Genomic DNA, 7,848 nt, shown 5'->3' on the forward strand with positions numbered 1-7,848 from the left:
CGTATTTCTGCATAAGGTGCCCCAGCCCTCGCACCTCACGCCACAAGGCGGCACTGCAAGCCCCTCCCTCTCACTCTAAGCCTGCGGGGGAGGGGGTGTGACTTGGGGTGGAGTCAACAAGTGAAGCAATGCAGGAGACCCCGGTTCCACTCCTGGGTCCGGAAGATCCGCTAGAGAAGGGACAGGCTACGCACTCCAGTATTCCCTGGTGGCTCAGCAGGTAAAGAATCCACCTGCAGTGCGGGAGACCTGGGTTCGATCCCTGAGTTGGGAAGATCCCCTGGAGAAGGGAAAGGCTACCCACTCCAGTATTCTGGCCTGGGGAATTCCCTGGACAGTATAGTCCATGGGGTCACAAAGAGTCATGAGGCTGGAACCCCAGTTCCCTTTTGGTGGTTCCCCATCTCAATCAGCCTTTCTAGAGCCCCCAACACACACTGCCCCCATAATACACTAAAATAAGAGTAAATGCAAACACCACAGCAAAAAAGCACAAATGTCTCTTTAAAAAACTTGGCTCCATTGTTTGGCACGGAATAGAACAACTAAAGGAAAGCAAGCTGCTTGCAACACAGAACAAGGAATGGCTGGGTTCAAAGCTCAGTTCTGCCACTCGCTGTGATCTGGGGAACCGTACACATTTTGTGCCTTTGTCAACATCTCTGTAAAATGTGGCTGAGGACGGTCCCCACCACACCTCATAAAATTGTTATGAGGTTTCAAGAAACAACTTCAATAAATGCCCAATAACAGTAGCAACCAGGTGATGGTGGCAAGTGGCTCTGGGAAATGAGTGGCAGCCACGTTGCAAGTGAGGGGAGGGAGAAATTGGGAAAACTCTCTGAAGTAGCATAGTGCTATTTGAAAGAAGACTTAGGTTAGTTGTCATGGATATTGTAAAACCTCGAGGGCGACCACTAAAAAAATTTTTAGTATATTTGATAGGCTAAGAGGAGAAAAAAATGAAATCATAAAATATTTTAAAACAGATGGCAGAAAAATAGGGGAAGAGTAAAAAAAGAATTAAGTGCACTGAATACATTTACAAACATGGTACATATCAATCCAATTCTGTCATTATATTAAATGTGAATGGTATAAATATACCAATTAAAAAACAGAGGCTGTCAGAATGGCTGTCAGAAAGACAAGACTCAACCACATGTATACAAGAAACCGACTTTAAATCTGAACAAATGGGAGTTCTAGCAGAAGGTAAAGGGCTGTGGAGTCGAACTGCCCAGGTTTGATTGATAGCTGTTTCTTTAACCTCATTGAGACTCAGTTTTCTCTTCTGTAAAATGGGATCATAATAGTTAAGATTGTGTAGAGATGTTTTGAGCATTCGACGAGCTGATTCATATAAAGCATTTAGAGCAGTGACTGATGGGGCTTCCCTGGCAGTCCAGTAGTTGAAACTCTGTGCTTCCACTTGGGGAACATGGGTTTGATCCCTGGTCAGGGAACTAGAATCTCACATGTCACGTGGTGTGGTCAAATGTTAAAAAAAAAAAAAAGGATAGTGACTGGCACACAGTACTGTTAAGAGCATGGTGGTTTTGCTGCTGCTGTTATTATTATTATCAAGTGGAGCTTCAGGACAAGTTCCAGCCAGCTTTTCGCTTCCAAGCTTCCCCTAAATAGAAATTCTACAACCATCATTTTTTCCTTGAGTTTTAGGTCAAGATCACCTGCATAATTTCCAGGGTCTAGTGCAAAATGAAAGTGCAGGACCCCCTACTCAAAATATTTAAGAATCCCACATTGGTCCTGGCAGGGCATTAAATCGAGTGCAGGGTCCTTTTGTGTGACAGGCCAGGTCTCATGCCTATGAAGCTGGCTCTGCTGAAGATCCACAGACCGAGGGGGCAAGGTCAGAATCCAGGAAGCCAGCCATGCCTCCCCTCCCGCTCCCGGCCCCAACCTGCTCCACCTGAAACTCGGGGACCTCCTGCCTGTGGGCACACCTCACTCCTCCGACCCGACCCATGGAACCTTGGCCCAGATGTGTGCCTTGCCAAAGAAATACCTTGCTGCCTGCTTCCTTTTGAAATCCTGAACCCAGGATTCCGAGGGGGCCTCCTTTCTGTGAACCCACTGGAGCAATTGGGAAGGAGAATATACTGGGGGTAGCTAACACTGATTCAGCTTTGCTCAGGGGTGGGCTGAGCATTCCTGGTTTCAGGGGGATGCCTGCTCCTAGGAGCCCCGGGCAGGAACAAGTCCCAGCCTGTCCACGTGCTCCCCACCTTCCAGTCACCCAGTTGGCCATGTACATGCACCACCCCCTCCCCCAGGGGAGGAGGGAGGCTGGCAGAGACTTCAGGGCTTTTTGCCTCTCAGGGGCTCTGTTTACCTAGCCTGGCAAAGTCCAGGGGCTCCAGCTGTCTCTGGACCCTCTCTCCCCTGTCCTAAAGGTCACCACTCACAAGCCCTTGACCTCTGGGGCCCTTGGAGCTGCTCCCAGGGAGACAGGGTGCAAGCAGGGCAGGGGAGCAGGGAGCCCGGCTGGCTGGCACAGACAGTGGCGTAAGTGACAGCTCCAGGGTGCCCAGCCACCCGGGCGATTCCCGGCGAGCGTGGGCAGCCAGCGAACAAGCCTTCAGTGTCCGTGCAGCCCACCCGGCTCCGAAACACATCCTCTCTGTTTTCTGGGGGTGGGGCCTGATCGTAACCCCTCAGGGCCCAGTGACTGCAGGATACCCGTCATCTCCCACACCTATTTTATATCCCCATCCATCCTCTCCTTCATCAAGAGGGAGGGACTCCCCGCAGACCTGGGTGCAAGCCAGCTGGTTTTTTTTTTTTAATCTCAAAGATCTTGTCCATCCCAGCCTGGGCAGGGCCCGGGAAAAGCCTCTGGCTCCATCCGTCCTCTCTTTCCATTCCCTACCCCCTCAGAAATGAACGTCGCAGGCGTTCTGCCAAGCTCAAAATCCTGAAATGCAAGCCACCGCCTCGTGGGTGCCCAAGAAGAGTCAGGGTGGGGCTGGCTCCCTCGGTGGCACCAAACCCCTCCTCCCCTTACACTTTCCACTTTGGCATCAGACATAGGGCCCCTCCCCCGAGACCCACACCCTGACTCTAGGGCGTGCATGCGTGCTAGGTCACTTCAGTTGTGTCTTTGCGACCCCATGGACTGTAGCCCACGAGGCTCCTCTGTCCATGGGATTTTTTAGGCAAGAGTACTGGAGTGGGTTGCCATGCCTTCCTCCAAGGGCAGGGGCAGGGGTCCTTCCTGATTCAGGGATCAAACCCACGTCTCCTGTGTCTCCTGCCTTGGCACGCAGGTTCTTTACCATTAGCGCCATCTGGGAAGCCCACTCTAGGGCAGTGAGGAAGTTTTCAGGACCCCAGATCCAGAGAGTGGTATGAGAGGCAGGTGTGCTCGCATGTAGAGATGGGGTGGGATGGGGGGACAGACTGTTTGAAATCCAGGACCCCCAGGTGGAGTGGAGGTATGGAGGATGGATCTCTTTCAATTCAGACCTTAACACTTGGTGGGAGTTGAGGGGGAGGAAAGGGAGAGCAAGTGGGTGCAGGGCAGGAAATCAAGGTGCTATCTCTGCCCCAACAGCTACCAGATTGCATGAGCTAACTTGCGGAATCTCAGAACAGGGATGCCAAAACTGCGTATCTTAATTGTGTTTATTACTATTGCTGCTGTTCCTGTTGTCACCCTGTCTTCTTTCTGGGGCTTCAGTTCCCCACAGGGGTGCATGGTGTCTCTGTCTCTACCTGTGCTGGGGAGGGGAAGTTGCCTTCCCAGAGAAAAGAGTGGGTTTAGCTGCCCCAGGACCGTCCCCAGGACACTTCTGTCCTCTGCTCAGAGCTCACAGGCCAGGCAGGGTTGGGTTTGTTCCCAGCTTGGGTTTGTTCATATCCTGTTCACTCTCTCATCAGGGACACATCAGTCCATCTTGGGATTCTCCTAGTGTTCTGCTCTTGTGTAGGAAGGGTAATAAATACACTTGGAATTGAATTAAATTTAGTCACTGGAACTAATTCTATTCATTCTATCGACATCCATGCATTTAAGAAATATTTCTTGAGGCCTGTCATGTGCCAGATGCTGTGCTGGAGGTAAGGGTGCAAAAATAAAGAGGATGGTGCCCACCTTTGGGGACTCAGAACTGAGTGGGAGTAGGCACAAACCTATCAGCCCCCCACCGACAGTAATGGAAAGGATCCCCCAAGGGGCTCATTAAACAGTGCCCAGAACCCCTTGCTGGGCTTTCTGACTCTAAGGCTGAGAAGAGCCCAGGAATCTGCATTTTACAAAAGGACTTCCCTGGTGATCCAGTGGCTAAGACTTCACATTCCCAACTCAGGGGGCCCAGGTTCAATCCCTGGTCAGGGAACTAGATCCTGCATGCCGCAACTAAGAGTTCACATGCCACAACTAAGACCTGGTGTAGCCAAATAAATAAATAAGAACTTCACAAGGGAGTTTGGAAAGGCTGGCCTAAGGAATAGGATGTATACCCAGAGCTGAGAAGGAAAGGAAGCTGCAAGGACCCATCAGGGACAGCAAGCTAGCCCTTCCTGGGGGACTGACCGGGAGCTGTGAACTAAACACAAGGCCATTCACTGGGTGGAGAAGGGACTCATGTTCCTGGAGCCAGAACAGCATGAGCAAAGGTCCTGTGGTGAAAAAGTGAAAGACCAGGGTGGATGGAGCACAGGAGGAAGGGGACCTGGAGAGGCGGATCAGCGTTAAAGTTGGGGTGGGGGATACCCTAGGAGTCTGGGGAGCCCTGGAAGGGTTTTGTGCAAGAGGGGCTGACATGATTGATGCTTTGAAAAAATTTTCATTTTTCAGATGAACTTATGGTTGCCAGAGGAAGGGATAGTTTGGGATGGACAGGTACACACTGCTACTTTTCAAATGGATCACCGTCAAGGACCTTCACTGTACCACAGGGAACTCTGCTCAATGTTCTGTGCCAGCCTGGATGGGAGGGGAGTCTGGGGGAGAATGGATACATGTATATGTGTTGCTGAGCCCCTTCTCTGTCCACCTGAAACTATCACAACATTGTTAACCAGCTATACACCTATACCCCAATACAAGGGCTGCCCAGGTGGCGCTAATGGTAAAGAACCTGCCTGCCAATGCAGGAGACATAGAGACATGGGTTCGATCCCCTGGGTTGGGAAGATCCCTCGGAGGAGGGCATGGGAACCCACTCCAGGATTCTTGGCTGGAAAATTCCATGGACAGAGAAGCCTGGAGGGTTACAGTCCAGAGGGTCACAAAGAGTCCGACACGACTGAAGGGACTTAGCACGCACCCCAATACAAAATAAAAAGTTCAAAAAAAAAAAAAAAACCCAAGCTTTTTCATTCCCCAGATGCACACACGGAGCCTTGCAGGTCCATCCAGCTACTGGCAAGATCAGGCTTCTCTCCCAGCTGCCACCTCTGTGGGGCCCTGCAGAGGGAGGAGCATGGAGCACACGTAGTCTGGAGTCCCACCTCGCTAGACGGGAGGCTCCGGACTCGGTGTCGGCTTTCATGGGCTGTGCCCACCTCTGTGTCCCCCGGGGGTTGCCCAGCAGCTCCAGAGGGAGAGGGAAGCTGTTTTCCAGTCTCGCTGCCAAGATCCACCTCTGGTTCCCCTGCCCCGCCCTCAGACGGCAGTGCCAGGACCGATTCTCCCCTCGCTGCCATTCCACCCACCTCCTCTGCCTCTGGAGTCACCTGCCAAGGTGCTAACAGATGGGGGGACAAGCCAGTGCCGCAGAACAGACGTTCACGCCCTCAGGAGACTCTCCTCCGAACCCCCAGACCTGAGCGAGCCCCTTCTCCCACCACCCACATGCCCTGAAGTCTGGCTGGCCGAGAGGAAAGGGGGCGTCCTCAGCCCCTCCTCAGACCCTCAGCGTTTGCTGGGTAGGAGGCTGGAGGGGAGGTGGGCAGTGCCCACAGGGGTTGGGCCGCCAAGCACGATTGGCACGGAGTTGACAGGATGCCCGGACATCCACTCAGGGGCGTGGGGGTCGGGGCACGGCTCAGGGGGCGGGGCTACACAGCGGGCCTCATTTGCATACAACCCTGAGGGGCGGGGCCAGGCCCCTGGCGTAATTCTTGACGCCATCTCCCCAACCTCCGCTGCGCTCGGGCGCACTGCCCCCGTTACCTCTGGGGGACGCTCTTACCCACCCACCCAGTGTCTTTATCTCCTCTTTTGCATAGATTTAAAGCTCCTGGACCAGTTCCTGGAATCCAGGGAGGGTGGACGGGAGGGGAGAAAAGACATCCATTCTCCGAACTGATGAAAAAAGCTACTGAGAAGATTTCTGGGAAAAGTTGAAGCCACTGGGGTTTATGAGGAACCAAGATGGGGAAGGGGGTTCCCAAGTGGCGCTAGTGATAAACAACTCGCCTGCCAATGCAGGAGACTAGGAGAGGCGGGTTCCATCCCTGGGTTGGGAAGATCCCCTAGAGAAGGGAATGGCAACCCATTCCAGTATTCTTGTCTGGAGAATCCCATGGACAGAGGAGCCTGGCAGGCTATGGTCCGTAGGATCGCAGAGTCAGACTCGACTGAAGCAACTGAGCACGCACTCAGGATTGGGGAGGTGGAGTGGGACTATACAGGCTTTTTCTGCACTGTTCCTTTCCACAGGTGATCCACGCCTCCTGGGGCCTCAAAAGTTCTCCTTTTGTTCTGGGTCAGCTTCAGGACCCCAGTCACCAAGCTCACAACATGATTTGCTAAGTCGGTGTGTGGATCAGCAAGTCCTGGGCTGGCCAGGCCTCTGAAGAGTCCCCCCTGGCCCACAATTCTCTGACTGGTGGGGGTCCTTAACAGATACTGAGAAAGCAGGAGTCCCCCTAACTAACCCAACCAGCAAGGCGCCTCTGCTATGCGCCAGTCTCTGTGGCCTGCATTTCATAGACATTACTCCAGACAACTGGCTAAGCCCCCACGAATAGAAACTATTCTTGTTATTCCCATTTTACAGATGAGGAAACTGAGGCTTGGGGCAGTTACATGAGTTGTCCATAATCACCCAGAGAATGAACTGCAGTGCCTGAATATATTTAAAGCTCCTGGACCAGTTCTTGGTGTTCTGTGGTTCCCTGTCAGGATGGTCCTGCTTTGGAACAGGAGGCTGCACACCCATTGGAAAGGTCAGTTCTCTGACTCACATCCTCCCCTGATGGGTCTCACTCATCTGAGACCACCAACAGCTGGGGTTGAGCTGTGGGCACTGCAGAGACGCCCTCCAACACACACACACACACACACACAAACACACACACACAAACACACACACACTCTCTCACACTCTGCCAGGCTCAAACCCACTGGGCTTGTGGCAGAGGAGGGGCTGTTCCAGGAGCCCCTTGGCCACCCTCACCAGGCTGTCCTGGGCTCTGCCCCCTGTGGGTGCCCACACCCTGGCCTGCCCGCGGAGGAGCGCCAGGAATCCCAAGCAGCATATTTGGGTGGGGAGGAGGGAAGGACCAGCCATCCCTGGGACACAGAAAACTCCTCCCAGGAGCCCATTTGTAGTTACAAGGGACCCAAGAAGGTGTAGCCAGAGGCTCAAAGCCCAGCCCAATATAGAGACCAAGACTTTTCTGTGAGTTTTCAAGGGAGGAATTGAAGGACTCCACATAGTTCCTTAGGAATTTTAATCATGTGCCTTGAACCTGCTTCCTTTCCTGCCCCGCCCCCCCTCAGCCTATGTGAGGGGACACTTGTCAAGGGTGCCCCAGGAACCACAGAAGCAAACAGCCAGGACTTTGTGTGTTGGTGACGCACTGACATTTCTGGTCAAGGCAAAAAATGCAGCCGCCTCCCTCCCAGAGCCTAACAGCCTGACGCTGGCTGGG

The sequence above is a fragment of the Bos javanicus genome, chromosome 25 (genome assembly GCF_032452875.1).
Source record: "Bos javanicus breed banteng chromosome 25, ARS-OSU_banteng_1.0, whole genome shotgun sequence".
Classification (NCBI taxonomy): domain Eukaryota; kingdom Metazoa; phylum Chordata; class Mammalia; order Artiodactyla; family Bovidae; genus Bos; species Bos javanicus.